Consider the following 15,398-nt stretch of genomic DNA (forward strand, 5'->3'; position numbering starts at 1 on the left):
CCATAGAATATATTATGTTTAGTACCTTGGACACTGTAGCTTATTCACTTAAATCTCTGATAAATTGTTAGTTTGGTATGCACAGTCTGGTTAGCACAGTTAGTAAGGTGTTGGGGTTGCACTATCAAATTAAGGCTGTCATTGGTTCAAATCCTATGTTATCATGTTTTTATTTTACTAGTGTGGTTTGTGGCTCTATAATATGAATGCCTATGTCTTTTAACAACAATAATCAAGTCTTCCAATGGACTTTTTAGTGAAACCCAATAGATAGCTTTATTTTTTCTTTGTTTACTCAAATATTGAATGCTTATGTCTTATAAATTTAGTAGGAAAGTATTCTAATGACTTGCTTATGACACCCCATAGAATATATTATGTTTAGTACCTTGGACACTGTAGCTTATTCCCTTAAATTTCTGATAAATTGTGTATCTGGTATGCACAGTCTGGTTAGCACAGTTTGTAAGGTGTTGGGTTTGCACTATCAAATTAAGATTGTCATTGGTTTGAATCCCATGTTATCATGTTTTTATTTTACTAGTGTGGTTTGTGGCTCTATAATATGAATGCCTATGTCTTTTAACAACAATAATCAAGTCTTTCAATGGACTTTTTAGTGAAGCCCAATAGATAGCTTTATTTTCTCTTTGTTTACTCAAATATTGAATGCTTATGTCTTATAAATTTAGTAGGAAAGTATTCTAATGACTTGCTTATGACACCCCATAGAATATATTATGTTTAGTACCTTGGACACTGTAGCTTATTCAATTAAAGCTCTGATAAATTGTATGTACGGTATGCACAGTCTGGTTAGCACAGTTAGTAAGGTGTTGGGATTGCACTATCAATTAAGACTGTCATTGGTTCGAATATCATGTTTTTATTTTACTAGTGTGGTTTGTGGCTCTATAATATGAATGCCTATGTCTGTTAACAACAATAGTCAAGTCTTCCAATGGACTTTTTAGTGAAACCCAATAGATAGCTTCATTTTCTCTTTGTTTACTCAAATATTGAATGCTTATGTCTTATAAATTTAGTAGGAACGTATTCTAATGACTTGCTTATGACACCCCATAGAATATATTGTTTAGTACCTTGGACACTGTAGCTTATTCACTTAAATCTATGATAAATTGCGTGTCTGGTATGCACAGTCTGGATAGCACAGTTAGTAAGGTGTTGGGTTTGCACTATCAAATTGAAACTGTCATTGGTTCGAATCCCATGTTATCATGTTTTTATTTTACTAGTGTGGTTTGTGGCTGTATAATATGAATACCTATGTCTTCTAACATCAATAGTCAAGTCTTCCAATGGACTTTTTAGTGAAACCCAATAGATAGCTTCATTTTCTCTTTGTTTACTCAAATATTGAATGCTTATGTCTTATAAATTTAGTAGGAACGTATTCTAATGACTTGCTTATGACACCCCATAGAATATATTGTTTAGTACCTTGGACACTGTAGCTTATTCACTTAAATCTATGATAAATAGCGTGTCTGGTATGCACAGTCTGGTTAGCACAGTTAGTAAGGTGTTGGGTTTGCACTATCAAATTAAGATTGTCATTGGTTAGAATCCCATGTTATCATGTTTTTATTTTACTAGTGTGGTTTGTGGCTCTATAATATTAATGCCTATGTCTTTTAACAACAATAATCAAGTCTTCCAATGGACTTTTTATTGAAACCCAATAGATAGCTTTATTTTATCTTTGTTTACTCAAATATTGAATGCTTATGTCTTATAAATTTAGTAGTAAAGTATTCTAATGACTTGCTTATGACACTCCATAGAATATATTATGTTTAGTACCTTGGACACTGTAGCTTATTCACTTAAATCTCTGATAAATTGTATGTCTGGTATGAACAGTCTGGTTAGCACAGTTGGTAAGGTGTTGGGATTGCATTATCAAATTGAGACTGTCATTGGTTCAAATCCCATGTTATCATGTTTTTATTTTACTAGTGTTGTTTGTGGCTCTATAATATGAATGCCTATGTCTTTTAACAACAATGGTCAAGTCTTCCAAAGGACTTTTTAGTGAAACTAAATAGATAGCTTTATTTTCTCTTTGTTTACTCAAATATTGAATGCTTATGTCTTATAAATTTAGTAGGAAAGTATTCTAATGACTTGCTTATGACACCCCATAGAATATATTATGTTTAGTACTTTGGACACTGTAGCTTATTCACTTAAATCTCTGATAAATCGTATGTCTGGTATGAACAGTCTGGTTAGCACAGTTGGTAAGGTGTTGGGATTGCATTATCAAATTGAGACTGTCATTGGTTCAAATCCCAAGTTATCATGTTTTTATTTTACTAGTGTTGTTTGTGGCTCTATAATATGAATGCCTATGTCTTTTAACAACAATAATCAAGTCTTCCAATGGACTTTTTAGTGAAACCCAATAGATAGCTTTATTTTTTCTTTGTTTACTCAAATATTGAATGCTTATGTCTTATAAATTTAGTAGGAAAGTATTCTAATGACTTGCTTATGACACCCCATAGAATATATTATGTTTAGTACCTTGGACACTGTAGCTTATTCCCTTAAATTTCTGATAAATTGTGTATCTGGTATGCACAGTCTGGTTAGCACAGTTTGTAAGGTGTTGGGTTTGCACTATCAAATTAAGACTGTCATTGGTTTGAATCCCATGTTATCATGTTTTTATTTTACTAGTGTGGTTTGTGGCTCTATAATATGAATGCCTATGTCTTTTAACAACAATAATCAAGTCTTCCAATGGACTTTTTAGTGAAACCCAATAGATAGCTTTATTTTCTCTTTGTTTACTCAAATATTGAATGCTTATGTCTTATAAATTTAGTAGGAAAGTATTCTAATGACTTGCTTATGACACCCCATAGAATATATTATGTTTAGTACCTTGGACACTGTAGCTTATTCAATTAAAGCTCTGATAAATTGTATGTCTGGTATGCACAGTCTGGTTAGCACAGTTAGTAAGGTGTTGGGATTGCACTATCTATTAAGACTGTCATTGGTTCGAATCCCATGTTATCATGTTTTTATTTTACTAGTGTGGTTTGTGGCTCTATAATATGAATGCCTATGTCTGTTAACAACAATAGTCAAGTCTTCCAATGGACTTTTTAGTGAAACCCAATAGATAGCTTCATTTTCTCTTTGTTTACTCAAATATTGAATGCTTATGTCTTATAAATTTAGTAGGAACGTATTCTAATGACTTGCTTATGACACCCCATAGAATATATTGTTTAGTACCTTGGACACTGTAGCTTATTCACTTAAATCTATGATAAATTGCGTGTCTGGTATGCACAGTCTGGATAGCACAGTTAGTAAGGTGTTGGGTTTGCACTATCAAATTGAAACTGTCATTGGTTCGAATCCCATGTTATCATGTTTTTATTTTACTAGTGTGGTTTGTGGCTGTATAATATGAATACCTATGTCTTCTAACATCAATAGTCAAGTCTTCCAATGGACTTTTTAGTGAAACCCAATAGATAGCTTCATTTTCTCTTTGTTTACTCAAATATTGAATGCTTATGTCTTATAAATTTAGTAGGAACGTATTCTAATGACTTGCTTATGACACCCCATAGAATATATTGTTTAGTACCTTGGACACTGTAGCTTATTCACTTAAATCTATGATAAATTGCGTGTCTGGTATGCACAGTCTGGTTAGCACAGTTAGTAAGGTGTTGGGTTTGCACTATCAAATTAAGATTGTCATTGGTTAGAATCCCATGTTATCATGTTTTTATTTTACTAGTGTGGTTTGTGGCTCTATAATATGAATGCCTATGTCTTTTAACAACAATAATCAAGTCTTCCAATGGACTTTTTATTGAAACCCAATAGATAGCTTTATTTTCTCTTTGTTTACTCAAATATTGAATGCTTATGTCTTATAAATTTAGTAGGAAAGTATTCTAATGACTTGCTTATGACACCCCATAGAATATATTATGTTTAGTACTTTGGACACTGTAGCTTATTCACTTAAATCTCTGATAAATTGTTAGTTTGGTATGCACAGTCTGGTTAGCACAGTTAGTAAGGTGTTGGGGTTGCACTATCAAATTAAGGCTGTCATTGGTTCAAATCCCATGTTATCATGTTTTTATTTTACTAGTGTGGTTTGTGGCTCTATAATATGAATGCCTATGTCTTTTAACAACAATAATCAAGTCTTCCAATGGACTTTTTAGTGAAACCCAATAGATAGCTTTATTTTTTCTTTGTTTACTCAAATATTGAATGCTTATGTCTTATAAATTTAGTAGGAAAGTATTCTAATGACTTGCTTATGACACCCCATAGAATATATTATGTTTAGTACCTTGGACACTGTAGCTTATTCCCTTAAATTTCTGATAAATTGTGTATCTGGTATGCACAGTCTGGTTAGCACAGTTAGTAAGGTGTTGGGATTGCACTATCAATTAAGACTGTCATTGGTTCGAATCCCATGTTATCATGTTTTTATTTTACTAGTGTGGTTTGTGGCTCTATAATATGAATGCCTATGTCTGTTAACAACAATAGTCAAGTCTTCCAATGGACTTTTTAGTGAAACCCAATAGATAGCTTCATTTTCTCTTTGTTTACTCAAATATTGAATGCTTATGTCTTATAAATTTAGTAGGAACGTATTCTAATGACTTGCTTATGACACCCCATAGAATATATTGTTTAGTACCTTGGACACTGTAGCTTATTCACTTAAATCTATGATAAATTGCAAGTCTGGTGTGCACAGTCTGGATAGCACAGTTAGTAAGGTGTTGGGTTTGCACTATCAAATTGAAACTGTCATTGGTTCGAATCCCATGTTATCATGTTTTTATTTTACTAGTGTGGTTTGTGGCTGTATAATATGAATACCTATGTCTTCTAACATCAATAGTCAAGTCTTCCAATGGACTTTTTAGTGAAACCCAATAGATAGCTTCATTTTCTCTTTGTTTACTCAAATATTGAATGCTTATGTCTTATAAATTTAGTAGGAACGTATTCTAATGACTTGCTTATGACACCCCATAGAATATATTGTTTAGTACCTTGGACACTGTAGCTTATTCACTTAAATCTATGATAAATTGCATGTCTGGTATGCACAGTCTGGTTAGCACAGTTAGTAAGGTGTTGGGTTTGCACTATCAAATTAAGATTGTCATTGGTTAGAATCCCATGTTATCATGTTTTTATTTTACTAGTGTGGTTTGTGGCTCTATAATATGAATGCCTATGTCTTTTAACAACAATAATCAAGTCTTCCAATGGACTTTTTATTGAAACCCAATAGATAGCTTTATTTTCTCTTTGTTTACTCAAATATTGAATGCTTATGTCTTATAAATTTAGTAGGAAAGTATTCTAATGACTTGCTTATGACACCCCATAGAATATATTATGTTTAGTACTTTGGACACTGTAGCTTATTCACTTAAATCTCTGATAAATTGTTAGTTTGGTATGCACAGTCTGGTTAGCACAGTTAGTAAGGTGTTGGGGTTGCACTATCAAATTAAGGCTGTCATTGGTTCAAATCCCATGTTATCATGTTTTTATTTTACTAGTGTGGTTTGTGGCTCTATAATATGAATGCCTATGTCTTTTAACAACAATAATCAAGTCTTCCAATGGACTTTTTAGTGAAACCCAATAGATAGCTTTATTTTTTATTTGTTTACTCAAATATTGAATGCTTATGTCTTATAAATTTAGTAGGAAAGTATTCTAATGACTTGCTTATGACACCCCATAGAATATATTATGTTTAGTACCTTGGACACTGTAGCTTATTCCCTTAAATTTCTGATAAATTGTGTATCTGGTATGCACAGTCTGGTTAGCACAGTTAGTAAGGTGTTGGGATTGCACTATCAATTAAGACTGTCATTGGTTCGAATCCCATGTTATCATGTTTTTATTTTACTAGTGTGGTTTGTGGCTCTATAATATGAATGCCTATGTCTGTTAACAACAATAGTCAAGTCTTCCAATGGACTTTTTAGTGAAACCCAATAGATAGCTTCATTTTCTCTTTGTTTACTCAAATATTGAATGCTTATGTCTTATAAATTTAGTAGGAACGTATTCTAATGACTTGCTTATGACACCCCATAGAATATATTGTTTAGTACCTTGGACACTGTAGCTTATTCACTTAAATCTATGATAAATTGCGTGTCTGGTATGCACAGTCTGGATAGCACAGTTAGTAAGGTGTTGGGTTTGCACTATCAAATTGAAACTGTCATTGGTTCGAATCCCATGTTATCATGTTTTTATTTTACTAGTGTGGTTTGTGGCTGTATAATATGAATACCTATGTCTTCTAACATCAATAGTCAAGTCTTCCAATGGACTTTTTAGTGAAACCCAATAGATAGCTTCATTTTCTCTTTGTTTACTCAAATATTGAATGCTTATGTCTTATAAATTTAGTAGGAACGTATTCTAATGACTTGCTTATGACACCCCATAGAATATATTGTTTAGTACCTTGGACACTGTAGCTTATTCACTTAAATCTATGATAAATTGCATGTCTGGTATGCACAGTCTGGTTAGCACAGTTAGTAAGGTGTTGGGTTTGCACTATCAAATTAAGATTGTCATTGGTTAGAATCCCATGTTATCATGTTTTTATTTTACTAGTGTGGTTTGTGGCTCTATAATATGAATGCCTATGTCTTTTAACAACAATAATCAAGTCTTCCAATGGACTTTTTATTGAAACCCAATAGATAGCTTTATTTTTTCTTTGTTTACTCAAATATTGAATGCTTATGTCTTATAAATTTAGTAGGAAAGTATTCTAATGACTTGCTTATGACACCCCATAGAATATATTATGTTTAGTACCTTGGACACTGTAGCTTATTCCCTTAAATTTCTGATAAATTGTGTATCTGGTATGCACAGTCTGGTTAGCACAGTTTGTACGGTGTTGGGTTTGCACTATCAAATTAAGACTGTCATTGGTTTGAATCCCATGTTATCATGTTTTTATTTTACTAGTGTGGTTTGTGGCTCTATAATATGAATGCCTATGTCTGTTAACAACAATAGTCAAGTCTTCCAATGGACTTTTTAGTGAAACCCAATAGATAGCTTTATTTTCTCTTTGTTTACTCAAATATTGAATGCTTATGTCTTATAAATTTAGTAGGAACGTATTCTAATGACTTGCTTATGACACCCCATAGAATATATTCTTTAGTACCTTGGACACTGTAGCTTATTCACTTAAATCTCTGATAAATTGTATGTCTCGTATGAACAGTCTGGTTAGCACAGTTGGTAAGGTGTTGGTATTGCATTATCAAATTGAGACTGTCATTGGTTCAAATCCCATGTTATCATGTTTTTATTTTACTAGTGTTGTTTGTGGCTCTATAATATGAATGCCTATGTCTTTTAACAACAATAGTCAAGTCTTCCAATGGACTTTTTAGTGAAACCCAATAGATAGCTTCATTTTCTCTTTGTTTACTCAAATATTGAATGCTTATGTCTTATAAATTTAGTAGGAACGTATTCTAATGACTTGCTTATGACACCCCATAGAATATATTGTTTAGTACCTTGGACACTGTAGCTTATTCACTTAAATCTATGATAAATTGCGTGTCTGGTATGCACAGTCTGGTTAGCACAGTTAGTAAGGTGTTGGGTTTGCACTATCAAATTAAGATTGTCATTGGTTAGAATCCCATGTTATCATGTTTTTATTTTACTAGTGTGGTTTGTGGCTCTATAATATGAATGCCTATGTCTTTTAACAACAATAATCAAGTCTTCCAATGGACTTTTTATTGAAACCCAATAGATAGCTTTATTTTCTCTTTGTTTACTCAAATATTGAATGCTTATGTCTTATAAATTTAGTAGGAAAGTATTCTAATGACTTGCTTATGACACCCCATAGAATATATTATGTTTAGTACTTTGGACACTGTAGCTTATTCACTTAAATCTCTGATAAATTGTTAGTTTGGTATGCACAGTCTGGTTAGCACAGTTAGTAAGGTGTTGGGGTTGCACTATCAAATTAAGGCTGTCATTGGTTCAAATCCCATGTTATCATGTTTTTATTTTACTAGTGTGGTTTGTGGCTCTATAATATGAATGCCTATGTCTTTTAACAACAATAATCAAGTCTTCCAATGGACTTTTTAGTGAAACCCAATAGATAGCTTTATTTTTTCTTTGTTTACTCAAATATTGAATGCTTATGTCTTATAAATTTAGTAGGAAAGTATTCTAATGACTTGCTTATGACACCCCATAGAATATATTATGTTTAGTACCTTGGACACTGTAGCTTATTCCCTTAAATTTCTGATAAATTGTGTATCTGGTATGCACAGTCTGGTTAGCACAGTTAGTAAGGTGTTGGGATTGCACTATCAATTAAGACTGTCATTGGTTCGAATCCCATGTTATCATGTTTTTATTTTACTAGTGTGGTTTGTGGCTCTATAATATGAATGCCTATGTCTGTTAACAACAATAGTCAAGTCTTCCAATGGACTTTTTAGTGAAACCCAATAGATAGCTTCATTTTCTCTTTGTTTACTCAAATATTGAATGCTTATGTCTTATAAATTTAGTAGGAACGTATTCTAATGACTTGCTTATGACACCCCATAGAATATATTGTTTAGTACCTTGGACACTGTAGCTTATTCACTTAAATCTATGATAAATTGCAAGTCTGGTGTGCACAGTCTGGATAGCACAGTTAGTAAGGTGTTGGGTTTGCACTATCAAATTGAAACTGTCATTGGTTCGAATCCCATGTTATCATGTTTTTATTTTACTAGTGTGGTTTGTGGCTGTATAATATGAATACCTATGTCTTCTAACATCAATAGTCAAGTCTTCCAATGGACTTTTTAGTGAAACCCAATAGATAGCTTCATTTTCTCTTTGTTTACTCAAATATTGAATGCTTATGTCTTATAAATTTAGTAGGAACGTATTCTAATGACTTGCTTATGACACCCCATAGAATATATTGTTTAGTACCTTGGACACTGTAGCTTATTCACTTAAATCTATGATAAATTGCATGTCTGGTATGCACAGTCTGGTTAGCACAGTTAGTAAGGTGTTGGGTTTGCACTATCAAATTAAGATTGTCATTGGTTAGAATCCCATGTTATCATGTTTTTATTTTACTAGTGTGGTTTGTGGCTCTATAATATGAATGCCTATGTCTTTTAACAACAATAATCAAGTCTTCCAATGGACTTTTTATTGAAACCCAATAGATAGCTTTATTTTCTCTTTGTTTACTCAAATATTGAATGCTTATGTCTTATAAATTTAGTAGGAAAGTATTCTAATGACTTGCTTATGACACCCCATAGAATATATTATGTTTAGTACTTTGGACACTGTAGCTTATTCACTTAAATCTCTGATAAATTGTTAGTTTGGTATGCACAGTCTGGTTAGCACAGTTAGTAAGGTGTTGGGGTTGCACTATCAAATTAAGGCTGTCATTGGTTCAAATCCCATGTTATCATGTTTTTATTTTACTAGTGTGGTTTGTGGCTCTATAATATGAATGCCTATGTCTTTTAACAACAATAATCAAGTCTTCCAATGGACTTTTTAGTGAAACCCAATAGATAGCTTTATTTTTTATTTGTTTACTCAAATATTGAATGCTTATGTCTTATAAATTTAGTAGGAAAGTATTCTAATGACTTGCTTATGACACCCCATAGAATATATTATGTTTAGTACCTTGGACACTGTAGCTTATTCCCTTAAATTTCTGATAAATTGTGTATCTGGTATGCACAGTCTGGTTAGCACAGTTAGTAAGGTGTTGGGATTGCACTATCAATTAAGACTGTCATTGGTTCGAATCCCATGTTATCATGTTTTTATTTTACTAGTGTGGTTTGTGGCTCTATAATATGAATGCCTATGTCTGTTAACAACAATAGTCAAGTCTTCCAATGGACTTTTTAGTGAAACCCAATAGATAGCTTCATTTTCTCTTTGTTTACTCAAATATTGAATGCTTATGTCTTATAAATTTAGTAGGAACGTATTCTAATGACTTGCTTATGACACCCCATAGAATATATTGTTTAGTACCTTGGACACTGTAGCTTATTCACTTAAATCTATGATAAATTGCGTGTCTGGTATGCACAGTCTGGATAGCACAGTTAGTAAGGTGTTGGGTTTGCACTATCAAATTGAAACTGTCATTGGTTCGAATCCCATGTTATCATGTTTTTATTTTACTAGTGTGGTTTGTGGCTGTATAATATGAATACCTATGTCTTCTAACATCAATAGTCAAGTCTTCCAATGGACTTTTTAGTGAAACCCAATAGATAGCTTCATTTTCTCTTTGTTTACTCAAATATTGAATGCTTATGTCTTATAAATTTAGTAGGAACGTATTCTAATGACTTGCTTATGACACCCCATAGAATATATTGTTTAGTACCTTGGACACTGTAGCTTATTCACTTAAATCTATGATAAATTGCATGTCTGGTATGCACAGTCTGGTTAGCACAGTTAGTAAGGTGTTGGGTTTGCACTATCAAATTAAGATTGTCATTGGTTAGAATCCCATGTTATCATGTTTTTATTTTACTAGTGTGGTTTGTGGCTCTATAATATGAATGCCTATGTCTTTTAACAACAATAATCAAGTCTTCCAATGGACTTTTTATTGAAACCCAATAGATAGCTTTATTTTTTCTTTGTTTACTCAAATATTGAATGCTTATGTCTTATAAATTTAGTAGGAAAGTATTCTAATGACTTGCTTATGACACCCCATAGAATATATTATGTTTAGTACCTTGGACACTGTAGCTTATTCCCTTAAATTTCTGATAAATTGTGTATCTGGTATGCACAGTCTGGTTAGCACAGTTTGTACGGTGTTGGGTTTGCACTATCAAATTAAGACTGTCATTGGTTTGAATCCCATGTTATCATGTTTTTATTTTACTAGTGTGGTTTGTGGCTCTATAATATGAATGCCTATGTCTGTTAACAACAATAGTCAAGTCTTCCAATGGACTTTTTAGTGAAACCCAATAGATAGCTTTATTTTCTCTTTGTTTACTCAAATATTGAATGCTTATGTCTTATAAATTTAGTAGGAACGTATTCTAATGACTTGCTTATGACACCCCATAGAATATATTCTTTAGTACCTTGGACACTGTAGCTTATTCACTTAAATCTCTGATAAATTGTATGTCTCGTATGAACAGTCTGGTTAGCACAGTTGGTAAGGTGTTGGTATTGCATTATCAAATTGAGACTGTCATTGGTTCAAATCCCATGTTATCATGTTTTTATTTTACTAGTGTTGTTTGTGGCTCTATAATATGAATGCCTATGTCTTTTAACAACAATAGTCAAGTCTTCCAATGGACTTTTTAGTGAAACCCAATAGATAGCTTTATTTTCTCTTTGTTTACTCAAATATTGAATGCTTATGTCTTATAAATTTAGTAGGAAAGTATTCTAATGACTTGCTTATGACACCCCATAGAATATATAATGTTTAGTACCTTGGACACTGTAGCTTATTCAATTAAAGCTCTGATAAATTGTATGTCTTGTATGCACAGTCTGGTTAGCACAGTTAGTAAGGTGTTGGGATTGCACTACCAATTAAGACTGTCATTGGTTCGAATCCCATGATATCATGTTTTTATTTTACTAGTGTGGTTTGTGGCTCTATAATATGAATGCCTATGTCTGTTAACAACAATAGTCAAGTCTTCCAATGGACTTTTTAGTGAAACCCAATAGATAGCTTCATTTTCTCTTTGTTTACTCAAATATTGAATGCTTATGTCTTATAAATTTAGTAGGAACGTATTCTAATGACTTGCTTATGACACCCCATAGAATATATTGTTTAGTACCTTGGACACTGTAGCTTATTCACTTAAATCTATGATAAATTGCGTGTCTGGTATTCACAGTCTGGATAGCACAGTTAGTAAGGTGTTGGGTTTGCACTATCAAATTGAAACTGTCATTGGTTCGAATCCCATGTTATCATGTTTTTATTTTACTAGTGTGGTTTGTGGCTGTATAATATGAATACCTATGTCTTCTAACATCAATAGTCAAGTCTTCCAATGGACTTTTTAGTGAAACCCAATAGATAGCTTCATTTTCTCTTTGTTTACTCAAATATTGAATGCTTATGTCTTATAAATATAGTAGGAACGTATTCTAATGACTTGCTTATGACACCCCATAGAATATATTGTTTAGTACCTTGGACACTGTAGCTTATTCACTTAAATCTATGATAAATTGCGTGTCTGGTATGCACAGTCTGGTTAGCACAGTTAGTAAGGTGTTGGGTTTGCACTATCAAATTAAGATTGTCATTGGTTAGAATCCCATGTTATCATGTTTTTATTTTACTAGTGTGGTTTGTGGCTCTATAATATGAATGCCTATGTCTTTTAACAACAATAATCAAGTCTTCCAATGGACTTTTTATTGAAACCCAATAGATAGCTTTATTTTATCTTTGTTTACTCAAATATTGAATGCTTATGTCTTATAAATTTAGTAGTAAAGTATTCTAATGACTTGCTTATGACACTCCATAGAATATATTATGTTTAGTACCTTGGACACTGTAGCTTATTCACTTAAATCTCTGATAAATTGTATGTCTGGTATGAACAGTCTGGTTAGCACAGTTGGTAAGGTGTTGGGATTGCATTATCAAATTGAGACTGTCATTGGTTCAAATCCCATGTTATCATGTTTTTATTTTACTAGTGTTGTTTGTGGCTCTATAATATGAATGCCTATGTCTTTTAACAACAATGGTCAAGTCTTCCAATGGACTTTTTAGTGAAACTAAATAGATAGCTTTATTTTCTCTTTGTTTACTCAAATATTGAATGCTTATGTCTTATAAATTTAGTAGGAAAGTATTCTAATGACTTGCTTATGACACCCCATAGAATATATTATGTTTAGTACTTTGGACACTGTAGCTTATTCACTTAAATCTCTGATAAATCGTATGTCTGGTATGAACAGTCTGGTTAGCACAGTTGGTAAGGTGTTGGGATTGCATTATCAAATTGAGACTGTCATTGGTTCAAATCCCAAATTATCATGTTTTTATTTTACTAGTGTTGTTTGTGGCTCTATAATATGAATGCCTATGTCTTTTAACAACAATAGTCAAGTCTTCCAATGGACTTTTTAGTGAAACCCAATAGATAGCTTTATTTTCTCTTTGTTTACGCAAATATTGAATGCTTATGTCTTATAAATTTAGTAGGAAAGTACTCTAATGACTTGCTTATGACACCCCATAGAATATATTATGTTTAGTACCTTGGACACTGTAGCTTATTCACTTAAATCTCTGATAAATTGTTAGTTTGGTATGCACAGTCTGGTTAGCACAGTTAGTAAGGTGTTGGGGTTGCACTATCAAATTAAGGCTGTCATTGGTTCAAATCCTATGTTATCATGTTTTTATTTTACTAGTGTGGTTTGTGGCTCTATAATATGAATGCCTATGTCTTTTAACAACAATAATCAAGTCTTCCAATGGACTTTTTAGTGAAACCCAATAGATAGCTTTATTTTTTCTTTGTTTACTCAAATATTGAATGCTTATGTCTTATAAATTTAGTAGGAAAGTATTCTAATGACTTGCTTATGACACCCCATAGAATATATTATGTTTAGTACCTTGGACACTGTAGCTTATTCCCTTAAATTTCTGATAAATTGTGTATCTGGTATGCACAGTCTGGTTAGCACAGTTTGTAAGGTGTTGGGTTTGCACTATCAAATTAAGACTGTCATTGGTTTGAATCCCATGTTATCATGTTTTTATTTTACTAGTGTGGTTTGTGGCTCTATAATATGAATGCCTATGTCTTTTAACAACAATAATCAAGTCTTCCAATGGACTTTTTAGTGAAACCCAATAGATAGCTTTATTTTCTCTTTGTTTACTCAAATATTGAATGCTTATGTCTTATAAATTTAGTAGGAAAGTATTCTAATGACTTGCTTATGACACCCCATAGAATATATTATGTTTAGTACCTTGGACACTGTAGCTTATTCAATTAAAGCTCTGATAAATTGTATGTACGGTATGCACAGTCTGGTTAGCACAGTTAGTAAGGTGTTGGGATTGCACTATCAATTAAGACTGTCATTGGTTCGAATCCCATGTTATCATGTTTTTATTTTACTAGTGTGGTTTGTGGCTCTATAATATGAATGCCTATGTCTGTTAACAACAATAGTCAAGTCTTCCAATGGACTTTTTAGTGAAACCCAATAGATAGCTTCATTTTCTCTTTGTTTACTCAAATATTGAATGCTTATGTCTTATAAATTTAGTAGGAACGTATTCTAATGACTTGCTTATGACACCCCATAGAATATATTGTTTAGTACCTTGGACACTGTAGCTTATTCACTTAAATCTATGATAAATTGCGTGTCTGGTACGCACAGTCTGGATAGCACAGTTAGTAAGGTGTTGGGTTTGCACTATCAAATTGAAACTGTCATTGGTTCGAATCCCATGTTATCATGTTTTTATTTTACTAGTGTGGTTTGTGGCTGTATAATATGAATACCTATGTCTTCTAACATCAATAGTCAAGTCTTCCAATGGACTTTTTAGTGAAACCCAATAGATAGCTTCATTTTCTCATTGTTTACTCAAATATTGAATGCTTATGTCTTATAAATTTAGTAGGAACGTATTCTAATGACTTGCTTATGACACCCCATAGAATATATTGTTTAGTACCTTGGACACTGTAGCTTATTCACTTAAATCTATGATAAATAGCGTGTCTGGTATGCACAGTCTGGTTAGCACAGTTAGTAAGGTGTTGGGTTTGCACTATCAAATTAAGATTGTCATTGGTTAGAATCCCATGTTATCATGTTTTTATTTTACTAGTGTGGTTTGTGGCTCTATAATATGAATGCCTATGTCTTTTAACAACAATAATCAAGTCTTCCAATGGACTTTTTATTGAAACCCAATAGATAGCTTTATTTTATCTTTGTTTACTCAAATATTGAATGCTTATGTCTTATAAATTTAGTAGTAAAGTATTCTAATGACTTGCTTATGACACTCCATAGAATATATTATGTTTAGTACCTTGGACACTGTAGCTTATTCACTTAAATCTCTGATAAATTGTATGTCTGGTATGAACAGTCTGGTTAGCACAGTTGGTAAGGTGTTGGGATTGCATTATCAAATTGAGACTGTCGTTGGTTCAAATCCCATGTTATCATGTTTTTATTTTACTAGTGTTGTTTGTGGCTCTATAATATGA

This window comes from Pseudophryne corroboree, chromosome 2, assembly GCF_028390025.1.
Source record: "Pseudophryne corroboree isolate aPseCor3 chromosome 2, aPseCor3.hap2, whole genome shotgun sequence".
Lineage (NCBI taxonomy): Eukaryota > Metazoa > Chordata > Amphibia > Anura > Myobatrachidae > Pseudophryne > Pseudophryne corroboree.